This window comes from Coptis chinensis, chromosome 5 (assembly GCF_015680905.1).
Source record: "Coptis chinensis isolate HL-2020 chromosome 5, ASM1568090v1, whole genome shotgun sequence".
NCBI classification, from domain to species: domain Eukaryota; kingdom Viridiplantae; phylum Streptophyta; class Magnoliopsida; order Ranunculales; family Ranunculaceae; genus Coptis; species Coptis chinensis.
The window spans coordinates 42,113,587-42,135,570 of record NC_141460.1 but is presented as its reverse complement, the minus strand read 5'-3'; positions in this window follow the sequence as shown (position 1 = coordinate 42,135,570).

The following is a 21,984-nucleotide window of genomic DNA, read 5'->3' as shown; positions in this document are numbered from 1 at the left end:
GGGCATAGCAAGTCCAAGAACAAATGCTAGCAAGAACACGGTAATTTCCATTGGTTCATTATCAATGTTGATGGAGAACACTTGTTCTCCATCTGGTCTTTCAAAGAAAATGCAGTTATCATAAAAATAAGATGCTAGTGTTGGAGAATAAAGTGCATTGGGTCTTACCATAAGCGGCTCCCGGCCAACGTATGTGATAAACCCACAAAACCAAGCACCATAAGTAGTGCTTTGGAACAAATCTTCGAAAGACTGTTCCGGTATCAATGTTGGAAATGTCATCTCAAAATTATGCTTTGGAATAGCTGCGAATGATCCGGAAAGTACCCACGGAAAACTGGAAATTTTCTAGTCCACGGGAAGTCGATAGCATGAAATGCGCTCTGAAGAAATTGAAATTTCCGTGTGTTTGGCTGGTCACGCTTCGGCTTGAAGCGGTGGCGCTCGACAAAAACTCAGAAAAAAATATACAGAGCAAAGCGCGCCTGTAGGGCTGAAGTCTTTCGGAGTTCTTGAAACTTCGGAAAATGAGCCGAAACGTGGGAATCGTGGGAGTGAAAGGTGAGTGATGGAGTTTAGGTGTAGTGTGAGTTGTGAGTGTAGATTGTATGAAGTTTATATAGGTTTTAAGTTGCTAAAATGGATCGGAAAGTTGCCAAAACTAATTACGGTAGTTTCCAGAAATCCTAAAATTTCCAAACCCGAAAACAGAAACAACTCATTTCCTTGATTCTAATTCAAACCCAGTATCTTTTAGGTTGATTTTATGATAGAATGTACCTATTGAATCTAGATTTCATCCTACCATGATACTTATTCATATATATGCCTAAACAGCCATATTTTCACCTTGACTCCGCAATAAATTCTAACACGAGGGTTATATAAAACTCATGCTGGAATAGATAAAACCACCCCCAAACAAGTTGGGAAGGTGGGGTCAATATTAAACAACCACGCATAATGAAAATAACCCATTATATTAAAAATAATTCATTCGGAGTACATTTCACTACAAAATTCAAATTACGGAAATAAACTTACATAAAAATAAATGACAGTAATGAAACTACAAATAAAACATAAAACATCAAACTATACTATCCCTAACTACTCCGGAACTGGTAACGGAGGGCACATGGTCCGGAGACTGCTCCTGGGCTCCTGATGGGCCAGCACCATTCGTCCTTCGGCGACGACGCTCGTGCCTCGATGGTGTGTCCTCAGAAGGAGAGTCCCCATGAGGTGGGACTCGTGTAAGCATCTCTTCCCGAATCGGCGGCGAAGCTTCTAGCTCGCCCTCATCTGTTCCCACCTCTCGCCCTCTCTGCGGGTACGGACCTCGGTTATGATGCATCATCGCCTGCCGAAGTCCGGAGGTCTTCGCAGATAGTGTTGAGCTTAAACGATGCCACGATGAATCACAGCCATGCATTACGCATCGACCCAAAGCACCTCTCCAAGGCATCCGCGATCAAAACACGTCAAAATCCTCCTCATCCTCCGAGGCATTCGATTTCCCCGGCCTCCTCGGCATTCTCCTCTCCTCCAGCCTCTTCTTCTTCTTCTCTATCCTCAGCCAACCTCCAAACCCGTTGGACACACTCCCCTATAGATCGCGGGTTACGGTGTAGGGTGATGTACGCCCTATCGTCGCTGAGCTTCTCAACTTCAACATGATCTTGGTTATCAACATAGGGAGAGGGCAACAGACTTCCCTACTCCCCTAATCATGCTAAGCGAAACTCCAAGATATAGAACTTCATTTACGCTCTGGAGTATCCATAAGATATGGAGGCAGATTCAGGCCGATGTCGCCGACCTTCTCCTTCCGGGGCGTCCGACCAATCCATCGAGCTGCGGCCGGTGGTTGGTCCTAAGGAAGCTTGTCGAACACAATGCGATCTCGCATTGTAGTCGCCTCCAATAACTGTCTCGTGCATCAATGGCTCTACCCCATTATGTTGGGACTCCTGCAGGGTGACATCCAGATGGATTCTAGGCGGGATGCCTAGAATCTCAGCCAACAACCCAGTCGTCACTTCCTTCCGCCTCGCCACAACAACAAAATCTTAGTCCCTTCCAACTCCCCTCAGATCGTAGAACCGTCGGACTAAGTCCTCGTGGTAATAGGCTTCAGTCGAAAGTACCACAAGCTATTCCATCTCGACCGATCATCTCACACCGTAAACGGCGGTGAAGTGGTCGCCAATAAAAGCTTGCTCCGGTAAAATTCGGCGTTGTTGAGCCATTGGAAGTTTGGAATGTAGTGGGGGTTTAAATGGGATGTGGTGGTGGGATTTAAATCGACCGACTGAAGCAACAGTGGTGGTGGTGGTGGTGGAGTGGTGGCGCGGCAGCACCAAAATTTGGAGTTTTCGGTGGTTTTTGGTGATGTAAATCGGTGGGGGTTGTGGTGGGAAGCTTTTAGAGTCGATTTGGGTTGGGTATTGATTGTGGGCGTGGGTTAATTTAGGTTTTTTTTTATTTATTTTTTTTTTTAGGTTTGTTTTAAGCTTGTTAATGGCGGTTGTAAAAAAAACGATGAAGGGAAGGTGAAGGTAAGGGCGGGTTATTGCGGGTTGGGCTGGTTGGCGGGTTGGACCCAAGCCCAAAATCGAAATTTGTCAATTGATTTTTTTTTTTTTTCGATTTTTCCGAAACTTCAAATCAAAATTGCCGCTTCGTTACCGGTCCGATTTTTGCGAATGAGATATGGAAATGATCAGGAGAGAATTTCCAATCCAATGATCCATAAAACACTCTATTCTGACCGTGGATGACATATAAGATAGTGGAAAACACCTCGAAGTGCGTGCATGATGTACGTTATGCGAATAATTGAACTCTAAATTCTTGGATTATGTCAACCCGAATCGTAATACAATAAAACGGCCTAAGCAACTCTAATGGGACATAAACATTTAGTACGGAAACACGAACACCCCACCCCCAAACAAAATTTTTTACACGAATTTTAGAAAATTTGTTTTTAGCAGTGGGTCTTTTAAAGTCAGATTCCCGAGACTTCCTAGGTTACTATGCTTATTCTTTTAATATATATATATATATATATATATATATATATATATATATATATATTATATATTTTTTTTTAAAAAGAAAAATAATAGACAAGAAAGACATAATTCACCCCATAGAGAAACATGACTCAAAAATCCGAGAAAAACATGCAAGAGTGGAAAATGTGAATTATGTTTAAACGTGGACTCAGGATCCGGTACTTACAGCCACACACTCCATAGGGAGGGTCCGGTTACTTTAATGGTGCACTCACCAATATATGGAAATGAAAGGAAATGCACCAAACACAAAAGTTGAGTCGTTTATAGTCAGATACTCGAGACTTTATCTAAACATATGTATGAACATGCAGTTTATCATATATCAACAACCGAAATAGTTGTGGATCATTCCATAAATAAATATCACAGAAAACATATCCAAACACAATCAAGCACCAAGATTTCCTATGACGCAACCTAGTGAAATGAAAGCGAAGTCGGATAACCCTATTACGTAACCTATCATGCACCTTATTTTTCATTTTTGAATGAGTGGGTGTTCTAGTAAATAAGTGTGGAAAAGTGAATGGTTGTGGAGAATATGGTGGATATGGATAAGTTGTAGAAAGACAGCATGTATCCAATGAGGATGTGGTTTTAGCACAAAACTCATTCATCGTGTGTGTAGGGGCTGTCTCAAGTCTGAAAATGAAGGTGTCAAATGGTTTGTCCTTCTGAAGTATTTGTTTACTAGGTGAATTTAAAAAATTATGAAGCACAGAAGAAACAACAGGATCGAGTGCAAACTCGAGATTCCTTTGAAAGGGTGGAAGGAGGGGAATCGAGGTGGATGTTGTGCAAAGTAGTTCTTGATAGGGTGAATCATCACCTGCTCTAAGAAACTCATCGAATTGCTCATCTAGATTAGTCATATCCACGTTACTATGATAGTCCTCTATATCTTTGAGAAAATCATCTATCTCCTCCTCATCCGTAATATGTGTATCGACTAGTGTAGGAATGGAAATGTTGGAGTCGATCTTCCAAAGGAAAGAAATTTGGGCATATGATTATCGGGAACGTCTTTGTTGAAATAATCTCGAACAAAGCTCTCGATCATGCTAACCTCTCCATCCATAGGCTAATCGGGTAATGCGGTCTTTGTTTTAAAACATTGACTTCAATGACAAGATGGCCAAAAGACATGGACATTGAACCATCGCGGCAATTAATGAGTGCATTGGCAGTTGCCAGAAAAGGACGCCCTAAGATTATCGGGACAGAGTCGTTAACGACTTCTGTATCGAGGATGACAAAATCAGCTGGATAGTAAAAATCCTGAATTTTTACCAGAACATTTTCGACGACACCCTTAGGATACTTAATAGACCGATCAGCTAATTGCAACATCATTTTAGTGGGTTGCATCTCATCTAGACCTATTTGTCTATACAAATAAAACGGAAGTAAGTTGACACTAGCCCCCAAGTCTAATAACGCGGTCGTCGTATAAGAATCTCCTAAGGTGCATTATACAGTAGGACGACCAGGGTCCTTGTACTTAACAATTCCATTATGTTCAGATAAAGTTGGGAATTGTTATGTTAAAAATGCATCTTTTGGTATATTGGTCTTACGCCTAGTAGTACACAATTCCTTAAGAAACTTAGCATGGTGTGGTAGCTTTTTAATAGCTTCGAGGAAGGGAAGGTTTCTAGTTAGATTCTTGAAAACGTCCCTAATTTCCTCATAATTTGTATCCCTAGTTAACATGGCTAATTTTTGTGGAAACGGCGGTTTCTGTTTATATTTAGCAATGGTATCACCTGGATGTTTAACCGTGGCTTCCTGTTTCTTAGGTTGTGTTGTAACTGGTACCTCTACAGTGGTAGGCTCTTCCGTTTCTATTTCGGTATCTAGTAAAATAGTAGGTGTAGGGGCTACTGGTGGGGTAACTATAGGCATAGTTACTTTGTTATTAACCACTTTGCCAGAACGGAGAGTGGTGATGGCCTTTAGCTCACCTACATTTTCATATTCATTACTAGTATTATCGGTTACCTCAAAGGCTGTATTTGTTGTTTTAGGATTAGGTATTACGTGACCTGGAAACACACCTTTGGGTTGGGCTTTATCTTGAGCCAACTGTTGGGTTAAATTATTAACGGATTATAGAAGCTGTTGGTTAGATTGAGCCATGGTTTGGAAAAGTTTTGGCTCACTTGTATGAAGGTGTCAAGACGATCGGTTGTGTGGGTGTAGTAGTCACGGGTGGTGTATTTGGAACTATTTCCGTGAATTATTTATGGGTGGATTTTGATAGTTATTATTTACCGAACGATACCTTTACTAGCATTATAATTATTATAACTACCTTGACTTTGTGCTTGACCTTGTCGAGGTTGCACTTGGTTGTTATAATTATTAAAATTCCATGACCACTCGCCCTTGTCGTAGTGGGGCTTGGTTAAAGCCGCATGCGTAGGCCTAACATATTGATTATTGTACCCTTGAGGTGTGACGTTTTGGTTATTTCTCCAACCGAAGTTGGGATTTTGTCTCAAGGGCGTTAGGTTCACTATTAATGGAACAAGCCCTGTTCATAGGCTATAGGACGTTGGGAGTAGGGATGCTCGGGGCTCCAACAGAAACTACATGGATTTGAATTTACATTCATGACGGGGATAGGATTTTGTTGAACCGAAATGGCCTCTACCTTTTTAGTGAGTGATTCAATTAAAGTTTTTAGCTCAGGATCGTGTTTAATTTCAAACATACCGGCGACCTTAACTGTATTAGAAGAACTAGCGGAGCGGTGGATATCGTCACTACCCCCCCAGTTGTTATTTCGCTTAGTTTGGTCCTCTAAAAATTTATAAGCCTCCGAAGCTCCTTTGCTTAAGAAACTACCCCCATTCATTATGTCAAGGACTTCTTTATGGTGGTGTAGAAGTCCTTTGAAAAAGGCACGAACTAACGTGTCTTTCGCTAAGTTATGATGTGGACACTCTATAAGGAGATCGGTGAAACGATTCCAAGCCTCTGAAAATGATTCATGAGGATTTTGTCGAAAGAAATGAATCTTGGAAAGCATCTCATCCGTCTTTAGGGGTGGGTAAAAATGTTCCATAAACAGCTGAACAAGTTTAGCCCACGAGTCCACAGAATTAGGCGCTTTGGCAGTTAACCAAGACGCCGCCTTATCGGCTAAGGTGAAAGGGAATACCCTTAATTTAATTTGTTCTATACCAACCGTATGATGGTGGAATGTTGTTAGGACTTGTTCAATCCTACGCATGTGCTGATAAGGTTTTTCATGGTCTAATCCATGAAAAACGGGTAACAAATTAAAAATATTTGGGGGATTCGAAATCCCCATCGGGTCTGCTAGAACAATGCAAGATTTGGGGCTATCGCTCAAGGCTTTGTAGAAGTCAGAGAGAGGAGTCTCTTCTTTGTCGAGCATTGTGTCAGGTGATGTGTGTGAAATAGTAGCTAGAGGTGTAGTGGGTGGTATACTAGATAGACTTGTTTGTTGACGTTGTTGTGTAATTACGTTCTGTGTTTTTGTTCGGCCAGACCTTAATCTCATACAAGGCTAAAACCAAACTTAGCTAAACACATCAACACTCCAAACAATTCTGATATACTAGTATAAAACTCTAACAGGAGATGCGAGGTGTGGAAGAAAGGAATACCTGATTGCGTCCTTGCTTCGCTTATGAATAGCGTCTTGTTTACGCGTGTTCAGTGTATATAACAGGTTAGAACACTGAAAAATATGAAAAATCAAAGTTCGAATCAAAACTGTCGAAATCCGAAAAAATTAACAAAGGGCGCGGGTGCGCTCGGATAGGGTGCGGTCGCGTTCCGGGTAATTTTCAAATTACAGTGTTTTTAGGGCGGGTCGCGCTCCACATGGGGGCGGGTCGCGCTCTTGCTCCAGGCTATAGGGCACAGGTGCGCTCTACTAGGGCGCGGTCGCGCTCAGTGTAATTTTTCCCAAAATTTTCCAACGTTGAATCAGATAACCACAGTATGAATCAAACACGGGTGGGTGGGTGAAATGGGACTTTAAGAAAAGTACTAACACTACGAAAACAATGCGAAAGTGAAACTAAGATGGCAGCGGCGCCATTTGATAACACATAAAATTAATAGTTTACCTACGAAATGAACGATATAACTCAAAACGTAAGTAAACTAAAACTATCTTGTACTCATATATGTTTATCAAAGATTTCTACTCTCAATCCTATGAGATATAGTGGAGTAGAGTGATTCGTTCCACTCTCAGTCCTTCCGCATGCTGTGCTCTCACGTGTAAGTACTCTAACTCTAAGGTCTAATGAGAGATTTATGAAAAGGCAACTAGACTACGATGCAACTACCCACGAGATGCACTAGTCAACTATTAGGACAACTAAGGGAATGCTACGTTGATTCTATGATAAGGAATTAGAGGGGGATTGATTCCACCTTAACTCAACTTAATCCTATTAACGACGAATCGTCGTAATCCGAATTGAAACGACCTCATGAGAACAATTGGTTCTTCCTAATCCCTAATTACACATGGCATTCCTACCAATTCATAACTAGCATGTGAACGATTAAACCCATTCTCATGGTGAACTAATCGTTTCTAAAGTGGAAAGGAAATTACGACGATTCTACGATATTCGGAATCTAGCTTTTATCAAGGCTTCTCAACCCCCTTTAATGGAGGTTTAGCCGAGAATCATTATGCAATCATTTCCGAATACATTTAAACTAAACATGATATAAAGAATTGAAATTTACTTAATTAAACAATAATGAAATCTAATTTAATGACTAAAATGAAATAAGGACAGGAATTGAAATTAGATCTAGAAATGGAAATGACAAAATCGAAATTGATAAAAATACTACTTTATTGATCTAATCAAAAAGAAGAACAAGATTCAAAGGTTTAATCTAATACAATAATTGAAATGGAACTAAACTTAATTAATCTACATGAAAAACTAGATCTAGAATTCATTAATGGAGGCTACTAATCTAATCTATTTCTAGGTCTAACTATCTACCAAGAAATCTACCATTAACAAAGAGCTAAGCTTTTGTTTTTATACTTTCAAATCCAAAAATCATGCATGGGCTTGGAGCCATGTTTTGGGCCAGAGAATCAGGCCCAAAACCCAATTCTTTCAGTCCAAAAAGGCCTCTTCAGCTGCAGTTGGCTTCAACAGACTTTCTGTCCACTTTTGCTCCTCTGATTGGGTCAAGGCTTAGACCATTGGAAAGCTCTTTCTGAGCAGGTCGTTTTGACATAAGGTAGGTCCCATTCTGAGGTCTGAGTCCAAAGATATGGCCTTCGGAAGTTCTGCTGGCTTTGTGTGCTGTTTCTGCCCGCGTCGACTTTTCAGCTTTTGACCGGGCTTTAGAAAGGCTTTGTCTTCTTGAATCTTGGCCTTTAATTGTGGAACTCCTTAGTAACCGACCTTTGCTTCTTTATCTTGCTAAAGTGGCACATTTCTGCACATAATGGACTTTGAAACCTGAAATGCATAAAAACACGTAATCAGTATTAACTCTTAATTATTACTCACATAATTGGTCTAAAAGTATGTTTGTTACAGGGTTAAAACTACAGTTTTGGGCTCTTATCAGGTATATAATCTAAAAGTTAGGGAGAGAGAAGGCATCCATTATTTTAGGGTCCAAACCATTTGGTTTGTGGTAATTAGCCTTATTTTTCAATTCAAGTTTTTTACTTTATTGTTCTTCATTTCCTTTTATTTAAATCTTGTTATTTTGCTTTGTTTGTTTCAATAAATCAATCTTATCTTGTTGTTCTTGTTTCAATCTTCAATGAATACTTATTTCAATGTTTTCATGTCATTTATATACCAAACAACTTGAGTTTTCATGTTTTCATTAGCTTAAATTAAACAAGTATTTACTAAGAGTCTACATTTCTTCTTCTTAACTCCCACACTCAAATCTAAACAATTAAGGATGAACATCACTTCTTACAATACTCTTTTGAAGTTACACACCACTTACACAGCTTCAGTTCACCGAAATCTGTTAATTGATTACTCTAAATCCTCGTGGCTATATTTTTTTCCTTTTTTGGAGGAGTGTGACTACTTTGGGCTCTAGTAGATTAATTTTAATTTTTTTTTTTTTTTTGGTCTAGGGATTCAAGAATCAATCAACGTCCAATTTATCTACATTGGGGAATGACTTCCCAATGGTTGTTATGTGGCTCGGGTTCAGCCTTATCCGTGAATGTAAATTGCAGTACGGAAATGAAATTTCAAACAATCATGTATGCATGCGTGAACACATAAGGTATCCTCTCATATGGGCTTCTAGGAGGTTTAGAAATTACCTCTCAAGTTGTGCTTACACACTGCTTGAAGAGAAGACGACGTTGGTTGGCGAATGATCTGAGAATCAGGCCCAACCTTTTGAGCTTTTCCCTATTTTAAATTACAATAAAAGTCCACTCCACAGTTTGGGTTTTTGATAATTAAACAACTTTGCCTTCAAGGGCCTAAAACATAAAACTAAACTAATCTATTAGATTGACTAGCTTAGATAGATTATCTAGATTAACTAGAGCTAAACTTAGTTAGAGTGTTGATTACCAAGTTGATTCAAAGTGTGCGAGCTTATGATTCACGACTCGCCTCTCACACTTGAACTTATCAAGGCAATGAAAACTTTAATCTCTTGGTAAGTTTAGAACTTCAACCAAGTGTTCACTCATATTCATCCACATAATCAATCAAAACTCATATTTATATATTTTTTTTCTTTTTCTTTTTTTTTCTTTATATCTATATCTATTACAAACAAGTTCCACTGATTTATACTAATTTATTACAAAATCCGGATATGTAGTTCAACTACACATTACAAAACAACTGAACTGTGAAAAAACTGGACACCAGAATGCTGAGGTGGACTCGCGGTCACACGTCGGATTTCGGCCAAGTTTCTAGTCTTCATAATAAGTATGATTAAGGCTCCTTTTGGTGCTAAGACACAACTTTCATGATAAGTGGTCTAAATTTCTCTGTAATCTGGAAAAAGCAATAAAAGGTATGGGTTGTCTTTTCATTAAGCGTAAGAAGGGATGTAATGTAGTAATGTAAAGGTAATAAAACGTACATTTGGGAGCTGATCATTTTTCACCCCCTCGAGAAGAATTTCTGCCATCACCACATCGATGGTCTTGTTGTATGGGGACTGTTCCATTTGAACATAAGCCTTCAGAGGAATCCCCAGAACCTCACTCACCATTTCCTTAGTGAGCTCGAACGTGCATCCATCCTTTACAACTGTGATGTGATCATCCTCCCCTCTAAGCATATGAATATAAAAGGAAAGAGTGAGAGAGGGAGAATAACTTTCATCTTCCAACAAAACCAAAGATTTTCATCCTCTTCTTCAATCCTCAACCTTGAAATGCACTTTAAATAGATCGGAATTGAATATGGGTTCAAAATTTTGCTCCGGCATGATTTTTAAAACTCGAGCCATTTGGAGTAAAAATTGATAAAATTGGGGTTTTGAGTTGGAATGGGGATTGAAAATGGAGCAGGCTATGAAAAATTGGAGTGGTGGTGTATATGGTGGGCGGGCAGTCACGAGTTGACTTGGGGCGTCTAGGGTTTGGAATGTTTGAGGAAGATAGAGGATGGTTGGGCGGTCGTGTGGGTTAAATATGTTTGATGGCTGGATTATTCTCTTAGACCGAGTGTAATGCATTGGAGGATAACAAATGTAGACTTTATAAATAGATTTATTATGAGGTTAAAGACTAGGGTAAGTTGGTGTTTGACAGTTCAAGCACCAGCCTTCTCTCATAGCTCGTCTCTTACATGCATATGAACTCTTACCTAAACTAGGAATGATTTTTGGTATATGTGTCCATATCTTCAGCTGTAGTTCTCTACAAAGTGCTTGCACACAATCATTGAAATTTATCCATCTTGTCTTGCTAGGTGGAGGGTTTTTACAGAAGACATTTTTTGAAAAATTTTGAAAGTTTTTAGAAAGATAGAGATTGAGAAGGGGGAAAGATTTTAAGAAAGAAGAATTTTTGAAAATTTGTACAAGTTTGAGTCTTTTAATGTCAGATTCTCGAGACAAATAGAGAGGTGGAGGCAAAAGATAGAATTAAATAGATAATATTATCACTTTGGGTTACTCTATTTGTTTAATTCTCGTTTGGAGACACCTCATCTTTTTTTTTTTTTTTTAGTTGGTTTTCTCTAGCAAAAGATATCTCTAACCATATAGAGGTTTTTACAAGAAGATAAAATTATACGTGATTATAATATTATTTTGGTTACTCCGGGGCATATAATTTTCATTTTTATATCCTCTAGTTTTGAAAACTATGGAGTGATGTTTTAAGAAACTTGTACTCAAAAGCTGTAATTCTAGACGCTAATACTTTTTCTAGAAAACAAACCATAACAAGAAATCCCAAGTAAATTTTGTGTCGGTTCTAGGGCGAACCCAATCTAGACAGACAGAGCTTCAGCTACGCGAGTTGGTGGATTTATTGTGCATGACATGGAATGTCCTGACCTAGGCAAATAGCTCGGTGATATAGGCAACCCTTAGTAAGCAAAACTGATCTCAAAATTCCCCTAGATTGCGTTATTCTAGGGGTTGGTCTGTATATAATCCATTGCCCATTTTGAAAAATCACACGACTATCGAGAATCTTGCATTAATAAAATAGAGAAAACAACTGTTTTGAAAAAGATGTGTAAAATAAAGAGAGGAAAAATTGAATACTCGCTCCACAGGTTCACACTTACTCAAACGACGAGTAAAAAGTCTTTTACAAAGAATATGCGAGATATCCGTGGACTAAGGCTCCAGCACTTACAACCACACACTCCAAGTGGAGTGGTCCGGTTACCTTATTGATGTATTCCCTTTAAAGCAAGAGATAGAATGGAATGGGGAAGGAATACATTGTGGAAAAGAAGATTCAATCCTCGTAGATAGGATGATCATGAAAGAATTTGTTGCACTCCAGCTTCGTTCACGTCACTTGTTGCTGTAGGAACCGTTATAGTCGTAGTTTACAAACCATGAAAACCATGCGCAGCGGTATAAAGGTTCTCACGATTTTGGATAGAAATTCATACATTTTAGATCAGCTGTGATATCTCTGACAATCCAAGATCTACAAAATCAGAAACCTCTTGATCTTCTGTTGTATTCCTATCCTTAGAATGGACGTTATGTGGACAACGATCTATCACCCTTTCTTTCTCTCTTTGCCTCTCTTTTTCCAATCAAGTGAATAGTGAATTCGGCCAAGAAGAAAGGTTTTCTATTTATAGGCTACAACAGGGACCATGAGGAGAAATTAGGGTTAAGTCTCCTGATGGGCTTGGGATTCCCATGTTCGCCCAGAACACACAGCCCAAGTCCGTCAACAAATGGCTTATTCCACTAAAGGTCATTGTTGCACTACCGCCCTAATCCCAAATTACGTGTTACATTTATGGGCTCCATATTTTATGCTCGTTGATCTCCCCGTATTTAAGATATCGAATGCACGTTGATTAAGTCAAGTTACTGACAACTACATTAATCAACTTCTTATATCCTTGAGTAGTACCACTCAACCTCATTGTCATGTCGGATTAAATCCACCTGCAGGGTTTACATGACAATCCTTATGAGCTCCTCAAGGGGACATCATCAGCCCGACTTCCTGCGGGTCATGGATTCCTTTTATAATCAACAGCACACTTTACATACAATGTCATTACCCAATCCATCGAGTTTGTTGATTCATAAATGAATCTCACTCATTAATGATTTAAAGCAATGTACAATGCACGTAAATGCCTGTTATTATATCCGGATTAAAAGGACAAGCACCCATAATAACAGAGGTGTTTGTTCTCTTATATAGTTAGTATAAAGAGAAACAACCTCACTTGGTCCTATTCAATACACACAAAGTGTACTAGTGTAATCTTGTAGTCAAGATAGACTAATACCAGATTATACTACAACCATACCAATGGTTTGTCCAAATCTATCTAGGTTATGAATGATTACTTATACTTTATAAGGTACTGAAGATATGATCTTCTTTGTGTCCACACCATATCATCTACAACATAAAGTATTAAACACATGCATATAACTAATAACATATATAATATGCATAACATTTGCCCATATGATTCTCATTCAAAAAATAAAGAATTAGAGTTAATATAAAAGTAAAGCTTTTAGTATATAACCCTATCAGTTGCTTCAAAGGCTGTGTTTGTTGGTTTAAAGTTTGGAATAGCTTGTCTTGAGAACACACCTTTCTGGTTTTATCATGGGCTAACAAGTTCAAAGATTGTTGCATGGAGGCTAGGCCGGATTTGGGTTTATTGTTGCATGACAGATAGCATTATCTCAGTGGGCTTCTATGTTTGAACACTAGTTGATGGTGTAATGGGAACTAGGTCTCTTTAGTTGTTGATAGGTGGGTTTTGGTAGTTCTAGTTAAAATGGGATTAAACCAATACTCTGTTCTAATTGTTATAGGTACCTTGTCCTTGTCCTTGTCTGAATGTATTTGGTGGTTTGTTAAAACCTAGAGGTGGTTGGGTTTGTGGAATGTTCTTCCATGCGAAGTTTGGATATTGTCTCCATGGTGCATTTGGTACATTGAAAGCACATGCTTCTTCTGGTTGAAGTGATGATAGGTTTGTGATCAAGGGACAGGTGGCATCTATATGATTTAAGCTTAAACAGAAATTGCATGGTGACGTATTTATGTTCATGACAAGATGAGGGGTTTGGTCTTTTTGTTTGGTTGTGAGGGCATCTATCTTTCTTGTGAGGGTTTCGATTAAAGTTTTGATTTCTGGATCGGATTTCACCTCAAAAATACCACTAGCCTTAGATATACTGGGTTAGGCTGTTCTAGAATTTTTTATATCGCCCCAATAGGTACTCCTTTCAGCTTGGTTTTCAAGAAAGGTTAAAGCTTTGGCTGCACCTCTATCTAAAAAATTACCATTACTCATAAAGTGGAGGGTTACTTTGTGTTCTTGAAGAAGACATTTGAAGAAACATTAGACAAGAGTAGATTTTTCTAGTTTATGGTGAGGACATAAATGGAGTATCTCTTCTATTTTCTTCTGCAGAAAGTACTTCTTCATGAAGGCGAACACAAGCTTTTCCCATGTATCAAAAGAATCGGGCTTCTAAGAAAGAAGCCAAGTGTGACTTTTACCAACTAGAGTGAAAGGAAATACTCGTAGTTTCACTTGATTGTCGGTGACGCCCGGATGGTGGAAAGTATTGCATACCTCATGTATCCAACATAGATGTTCGTACGGTAACTCGTGTTCAAACCTGTGAAAGATGGGCAGAAGATTGAACATGTTTGGTGGAATGCGAAAGTCACTCGTGAGCGGTGTGAGTCGTATATAAGATGGAGGTCCATCTTGCAACAGTATGTAGAAGTTGGAGAGAGGCTCTTCAGCTTGCACTACTTCGTCAGCCATCTTAATATGTGGTGGACATGAAATTGGAGATTGTCTAGGACGACGTGCTCTCCTTCGTGAGTAATAAGTTTTATTCTTGCTAATACTTGCAGTGCCTAAACGCAGTATCATGCACTTTTAACAAGAAAGAAAAACTATCCTAACATGCGCAAACGATGCAAAGTATGTTCAAGCAATCGAAATTCGTATTTGCAAGTATGGAGTTTTGAAAACTTTGCTTGGTCTATAATTTACTATGCCCTGTTCAAGGGAACAATTGGGCGCGAGACTATGATGGCTCTACTAGACGTCTCAGAAGAGTAAGCAGTCACTTCATCAAATGGTGTGCTACCAATAATCTCACTCACGATGAATTTGTTGGAAGGCAGTGAGGAAGGTAGTTGGTCCACCGGAATCTAGTAACTGATTACTATAAATCCTCGTGGCTATATTTTTGTCCTTTTCTGGAGGAGTGTGACTACTTTGGGCTCTAGTTGATTGATTTTAATTTTTTTTTTTTTTTTTTTTTTTTGGTCTAAGGCTTCAAGAATCAAGCAACGTCTGATTTATCTAGATTGGGTAATGACTTCCCAATGGTTGTTATGTGGCCCGGGTTCAGCCTTATGCGTAAATGTAAATTGCAGTGAGAAAATTAAATTTCAAACAATCACGTAAGCATGCTTGAAAACACCAAGTATCCTCTTACATGGGCTTCGAGGAGGTTTAGAATTTACCTCTCAAGTCGTGCTTACACGCTCCTTGAGGAGAACGTGATGTTGGTTGGCGCGTGATCTGAGAATCAGGCCCAACCGTTCGAGCTTTTCCCTTTTTTATGGTACAATAAAGGTCCACTTAAAAAGCCCACAAAACATAAAAGTAAACTAATACTAATACTAATCTAATAGATTAACTAGTTTAGATAGATTATCTATATTAACTAGGACTAAACATAATTAGAGTGTTGATTACCATGTTGATTCAAAGTGTGCGAGGGTTCCACTCACATCAATCCAAATAATCAACCAAAACTCCTTTTTTTTCTTTTTCTTTTCGTTTTTCTCCTTTTTTTTTTTTCTTTATCTCTATCTATTACAACAGACTCCACTAATTTATACTACTCCATTACAAAATCCGAGTTTCATAGTACAGCCACACACGAAAAATAACTGAACTGTGAAAAAACCAACTATCACTGTATGGAGGTGGACGGGCGGTCGCGCTCTAGCTAAGGGCGATCGCGTGGTGGATGTCAGTGAAGTTCGCTCGTCCTCCAGCTGCAGCTTTAGCTCCTCTCCAGCATGTTGATCTCGAACCTGGATTTGCAAAAAAATAAATCAGTAATGAAAAATAACGAAATAAATCAACGAAAATTAGAAAAATAAGAAGTGAAAAGGTGAGAGTGATGCTTCCCTCCTTAGATGCTCAACCAAACATTCTTGCTCCTTCAATCCATGACGACGGTACCATTTGAAGTAAATCAAGTGTGAGTATTTCAAAGTTGCTGATTGTGGTTCACCATAAATTGTTTAGAGCTTGGATGGTTGGGAGTTTTAGAAGGAAGGAAGGTAGATTCTTTTAGTTTTAGACTTTGTATTAGTTAACTCTATTGTATTGAAAAAGCTTGAAAAGACTAAGTTGTTTAAATGGTTGGAACATAACTTGAAATAAATGAAATGAAATGATTGATTAAAAGAAAGAACAACAAAGAAATGAAATGATTGATTGATTGAAGAACAAAAAGTAAACAACTTAATTGAAAATGAAGAACAAAAGGAAATGACTTGAATGAAAATGACTAGAAAATAAATCCTACATGACACTAGAATAACTCTAAGTGCATTCTCTCTCCTTAAATTTTGGTTCGTATATCCCTACTTTTACAAATAAAAGACTGATTTTCCCTCTCCCATTACATTAATTTGAGACACCTCACCATTTGCTTTATGTTTTTGCTTTTTCCTTTTGCTTTTTGATTTCTTCTTGATCAAGATAGGTTTTAGAGAAAGCCTTGTTTCGTGTCAAGGACATCTATCTCTGGTTTTCTGAGTTAAGGACTTGACTTTCAGCTCTTTGGTTATTTGTCCTTGACAACTTCGAGTCTTCATAATAAGCGTAAATAAGGCTCCTTTTGATACTAAGATGCAACTTTTATGATAAGTGGTCTTAATTGCTCTGTAACCTGAAAAAGGCAATAAAAGTTATGAGTTGTCTTTTCATTATGTGCGTAAGAAGGGTTGTAATATAGTAATGTAAGGGTAATGAAATGCATATTTGGGAGCTGATCATAGGCAAAGTAGCATCTCTGTATGTTAAGCCTAAGAGCGACTCCTCCATCAGTTCGTTGACCTCATATCACTGCCAAGTGATAGGCATAAGAGCGACTGAACATCTTATATGCTGGCACACAACATTTATGTAAGCCATAAAAGCATCTCAAACTCGAATGCGTACTCTACCCAAGAACTTCATTGAGATGGTCCACACATCATTTTGACCTATCATATAGGTTTGATACTTTCTACAAACTATCACACGGGTTCGACATACCCACGATAAACTGTCATACGGATTTAATACTACCTACAAACTATCATACGGGTTTGATACTCCCTACAAACTATAATACGAGTTTGACATCCCCACGATAAACTATCATACGGGTTTGATACTCCCTACAAACTATCATACGGGTTCGACATATCCACGATAAATTGTCATACGGGGTTCTCTAAACACTCCCCTAAGCTGCCATCTCATCTTCAAACCCTCACTTGACCTAATAACTTCATTGAGACGGTCCACACAGCATTTAGACCACTAGTTCGTTGGCAAAAGAGCATCCTTGTATGTTAGCCTAAGAGCGACTCCCTAATCAGTTCGCTAACCTCAGCTCATTACTAAATGACATGACCAAGAGCGACTCACGATCCTTCACAGTGGCACATAACATCTACATATGTTCAGCCCAACAACATCTCACTCTTAAGCGCAAAGAGCTCTGTCAAAGACGATCCAAACAACAACACATCCTCGTATACTCACACATATACGACTTTATTATCAGTTTGCTACTACATAATAGATCTAACAATGATTTTTCCAGAACTTCAATGATATCCTTACATATTTTCTATACTCAGCACAATCCAAAGGATATGCCACAATCTTTACAATGACCACAACGCATTTACATATGTCGATCGGACATCCCACTCTATCTACAAATGCGCATTCCGCTCACATATCATTACACTGAGGGCTACATTCTTTATTTCTCAACCACAAGCCACATCATCCAATCTATCTACATACGATAGACCAATAACGGAGACATATTTCATTAATCTATTGCTCAATGTTGTCTATCTATTGAAGATAGGCACGAGTATTCTCGCAATACATAATCATATCTACGCAAAACTGAATGTGATTTCTAAATCGACTCGACTATCAGCAATCACCTCAAGCAATCAAAAGCTCTTATACAAGTCATACAGCTGGCTACAACAATAATATATATACAAACAACATCATAAGAGGAAAAGACACATTCTTATTATATTTTCCCAAAGCGATACATTCTCACATTACAACATTACAATAATACAATCTCTGATATTTCAAGGTTATAATCGAAGCCTCCACTCTCAAACTCAACAAAAAACGTCTGAAAGCTTTACTCGCAAAGATAATTTCTGAGTTCGACTACATGCATTGTCAAGTCTTCCAAAGCATACAAGAGGCTAACATCCTCTCCTTTCAACGATCCGCACAATACCATCGCCTCTGTGAGAAGAGTCCAATAGCATATGGCGATGAATGCGTGTAAGAAAAGAGAAAGCTTAACACAAGTCATCCTTTCGTCGTCTTAGAGATGACGACATACATCATCGAATGGCTTCCAAAGTATTCTACTGATCTTGATAACATCATAGCTCAAACCTCACCACCACCGAGTAACAACGAGCCACCAACCAGCACACTCTATTTGCCTCAAAAGCCCACATCAAGGCAGATAGGGACAAACACATAGCCAACTCCAAGCTCAATAGGCTAGCGTAGCTAGACGTCATATATCCCCATACGAAGTCATCACGCTCAATGAACACAAGCTTCTCCACGCCAGAAGGTCTATTTACTTCCGGTGCAAGGCTGATTCCAACACAACAAGATGCACCCGACACCAAATAGACATACATCTAAGGCACTCGATCGGGAGGATGCTTAACTACAAAACCCCTCACTAGCGATCGAGTCCAGGACGATATCTTTGCTCGTTGAATCCACTCCTCCTTAAGCGTCATGACGACCAAGCCCGATCTGAAGAACCATACAACATGAGATCTGTATGGCTCCTCACGAGCGTAGCTTCCCCGATCAGTAAAACCACAACGTTCACATCCATGGCGCACCATTTCCCCCCACAGCCTAATCCATACATCGACTCCTAAAAATGGCTTAGAAGAACAAACTTCACCAAACCCCTTCCAAAAACACTAACAACCCAGTTCTTTCCCACTAACGAAGTGCATCATAACAAATAATTTCCTCAGCCATGTCCTCTAGTAACATAATACCACTTCCAACAAACTCAACGCCCCTCCAACTTGGAGCAACTTTCCACCACCATAATCACGCTGCCACTTCTTTCTCCGCCTCATTTTTTCTTCCTACTTACAAACACTTCCTACCAAAACTTTCAAGTACACTACTAAAACACAAATGCCAACAACCTACAAATGGTAACCAGACAATTAGGAGAAAAGCACTATAAGAAAATGATAGCAAAAAATGGCAAAAACAAAGAAGTACGCAAATGATAATGACTCAAGCCATTTTAAATAGGCGACCTCATCACTCTAGGACCTTACGATCATCACGCACTACACCATAACAGGCTATTACTAACGGCAAAAAACAGTCGCGAATAATTTTCGCAACGCTTTTTAAGTGTTGCAAATAGGGCGTGGGTAAAGTGTTGGAAATATTTGCAACGGTTAAAAAGCGTTGCAAATCAAATTTTCCAACGGTTATTAACTATTGCAAATCAAAGTTTCCAATGCTTATTAACCATTGCAGAATGACAATTACTAATGGTTAAAAAGCGTTGCGTAGTTTGATTTGTAAATAGATGTTTTAATATTTATTTTTTGCTTTGCAACGGTTTACAACCGTTACTAATGTAGTGATAATGTAAAAAAAAATATATATTCTTCCGCACCCCATTTTTTGGGGCTTCTTGAATCTGCAAAAGCTTGTCCTTCCTAGCTTTATATACAAACAAATATAAAAATTTGACATTCGATTTTAGCTACTGATCCATGAACCACATTCACACATTTTACAAGTAAAATGACAACACAGACGAGCATAATGCTAGAAAAAAAAATGATACTCATTGAACCATAGAACTTAACAACATTGAAAGATTTTCTAGTGGTTATACTTTTGTACAATAGTCTTAAACAAGAGAAAATCACTCGTGGATTGAAAGGTACAAAAATCCACACATCCACTGTCATAAATTCCAATTCCAAATACCTTCCAATTGCAATACCAAGTGCAAATATCTCCTTCAATTTCCAGCTACCAAGCAGGCATAGGTGATGGCTTCACTCATTACAAATGATAAAAAAAACAAGTCAACCATACACTCCTTAGTGCAACTCCATAATTCCATTTATTTCCTGAAAATTCAATGTCAAGATACTACTTGTTAACTTGGAAGGACACCTAGCTACCTTATAGTTACACCACTAACTTTATTTGCTTGTTTGTGTGAGTGAATTTGTGTATGATGTGTGACAAAAGAATTCTACATCCCAATACCATATACTAGTAACTAACAGAAAAACAAAAACATCTCAAAACAATGATAGAGGACTTAAAAACATATCATAATTCACGATAAAAAATGATAAAAGGGTATACATTTGGATACAATAAAAGGATATACATTTAGATACGAAAATGCTAGAAATGAAACATTTAGAGTACACTATCCCTAATAACAATGAAATTAATTGAAGTCACTTACGGAAACACCATCTTTTGCAACTCCCCGGAACTTAATAGCTGCTCGATCATACGCTCTACAATTCATAACCCAGACCAATTAAGTCAAAACAAAATTCAACAAAGAACAACTCAAAATCGAATAGAACAATAGAAAATTTCACCTAGCAACAACATGAGCAGTATCAAATCCACTTGAAACCAAAAAAACAAAATCCAAAAGCCCAAAGTTCATCATTAAAACACCGTTCACAAGATCAATTCATCATCAATCAACTTGCACAATTTCCTTACCTAAATAAACTTGTTTCCCACAATCCCTTATCCAAAAAAAGAAACTCCAAAATTAAAAATGTGCAGCTACTAATTAATCACAAAACTAAAATTGACCCAATCAATTAATATAAATAATAGACTAACCAGATATGAGATTCCCATCTTCCAGTTCTCCGATAAAATGTAACCCCACGATACTGAGAACTCCTTGACTTCGGCCCTCTCCTACTCTTCTTCACCATAGGCTTTATTTCCAACTGCTATTGTTGTACTCTATTTAGAGGGTGTGGTGGATGAATGGCAGTTGATGAAGCAGAGGTACTTGACGAAGAGAATCCTGATGATGCTGTAGTAGCGAACAGTGGCATTGAGGTTCCATTTTGACCCTGTACTTGCCATGCCCAGTTGGAGTGGCCTGAGTAACCTACTTCAATCCCCTTCTCTATCATTCTTCCCTATTGTAGTGAAAACAGATAGCATTAGTGTATTGGACCTTAAGGTTCGCTGATCACCATAAGAACACCTCAAATGTTAAACAAGCAATAGTTTTGCTAAGGAAGACGCTATTACAAATACTCATTACATATGATGTGAAAATATGTGGAGTCATAGATAAGAAGGAAGTTGATCATAATGCGAGTTCCAAAAGTATTTTTCTATAGCCAACAAATGAATCAATTTAGTCAAGACATCAAATAATGTGATTCTTTACCAAATCATACATGAATTTACTCAATTTAGTGTTATTAATCAACAAGCAGAAGAGCTAAAACCAATAGCAAACAGTCGTATCCATACTATTATTTAATGGATATGATGCCATTCCCTAAGTGCAACCTAACATCCTCACACGAGGTAATGCTGACCAGACAAGGTGTTGGTATAAGCCTATTATAATGCAGGGGAGAATAATACTGGCAATAGGACTTCATTTCATTCATGAAAGAAACTAAACTCGAGGAATACATATGAAATGAAATTGCACCTCATAATTGAGAAAGAAGCTGGGGAATGCACCAATCCACGTGGGATTCCATTGAGAGGCTAACCACCCAAGGCTGCCGAAGAAGGGTTCTCTATCTATAAAGGGAACATCAATTTGTCAATATCTTCTAAAATAAGACATGGAATAACTTGTCAAT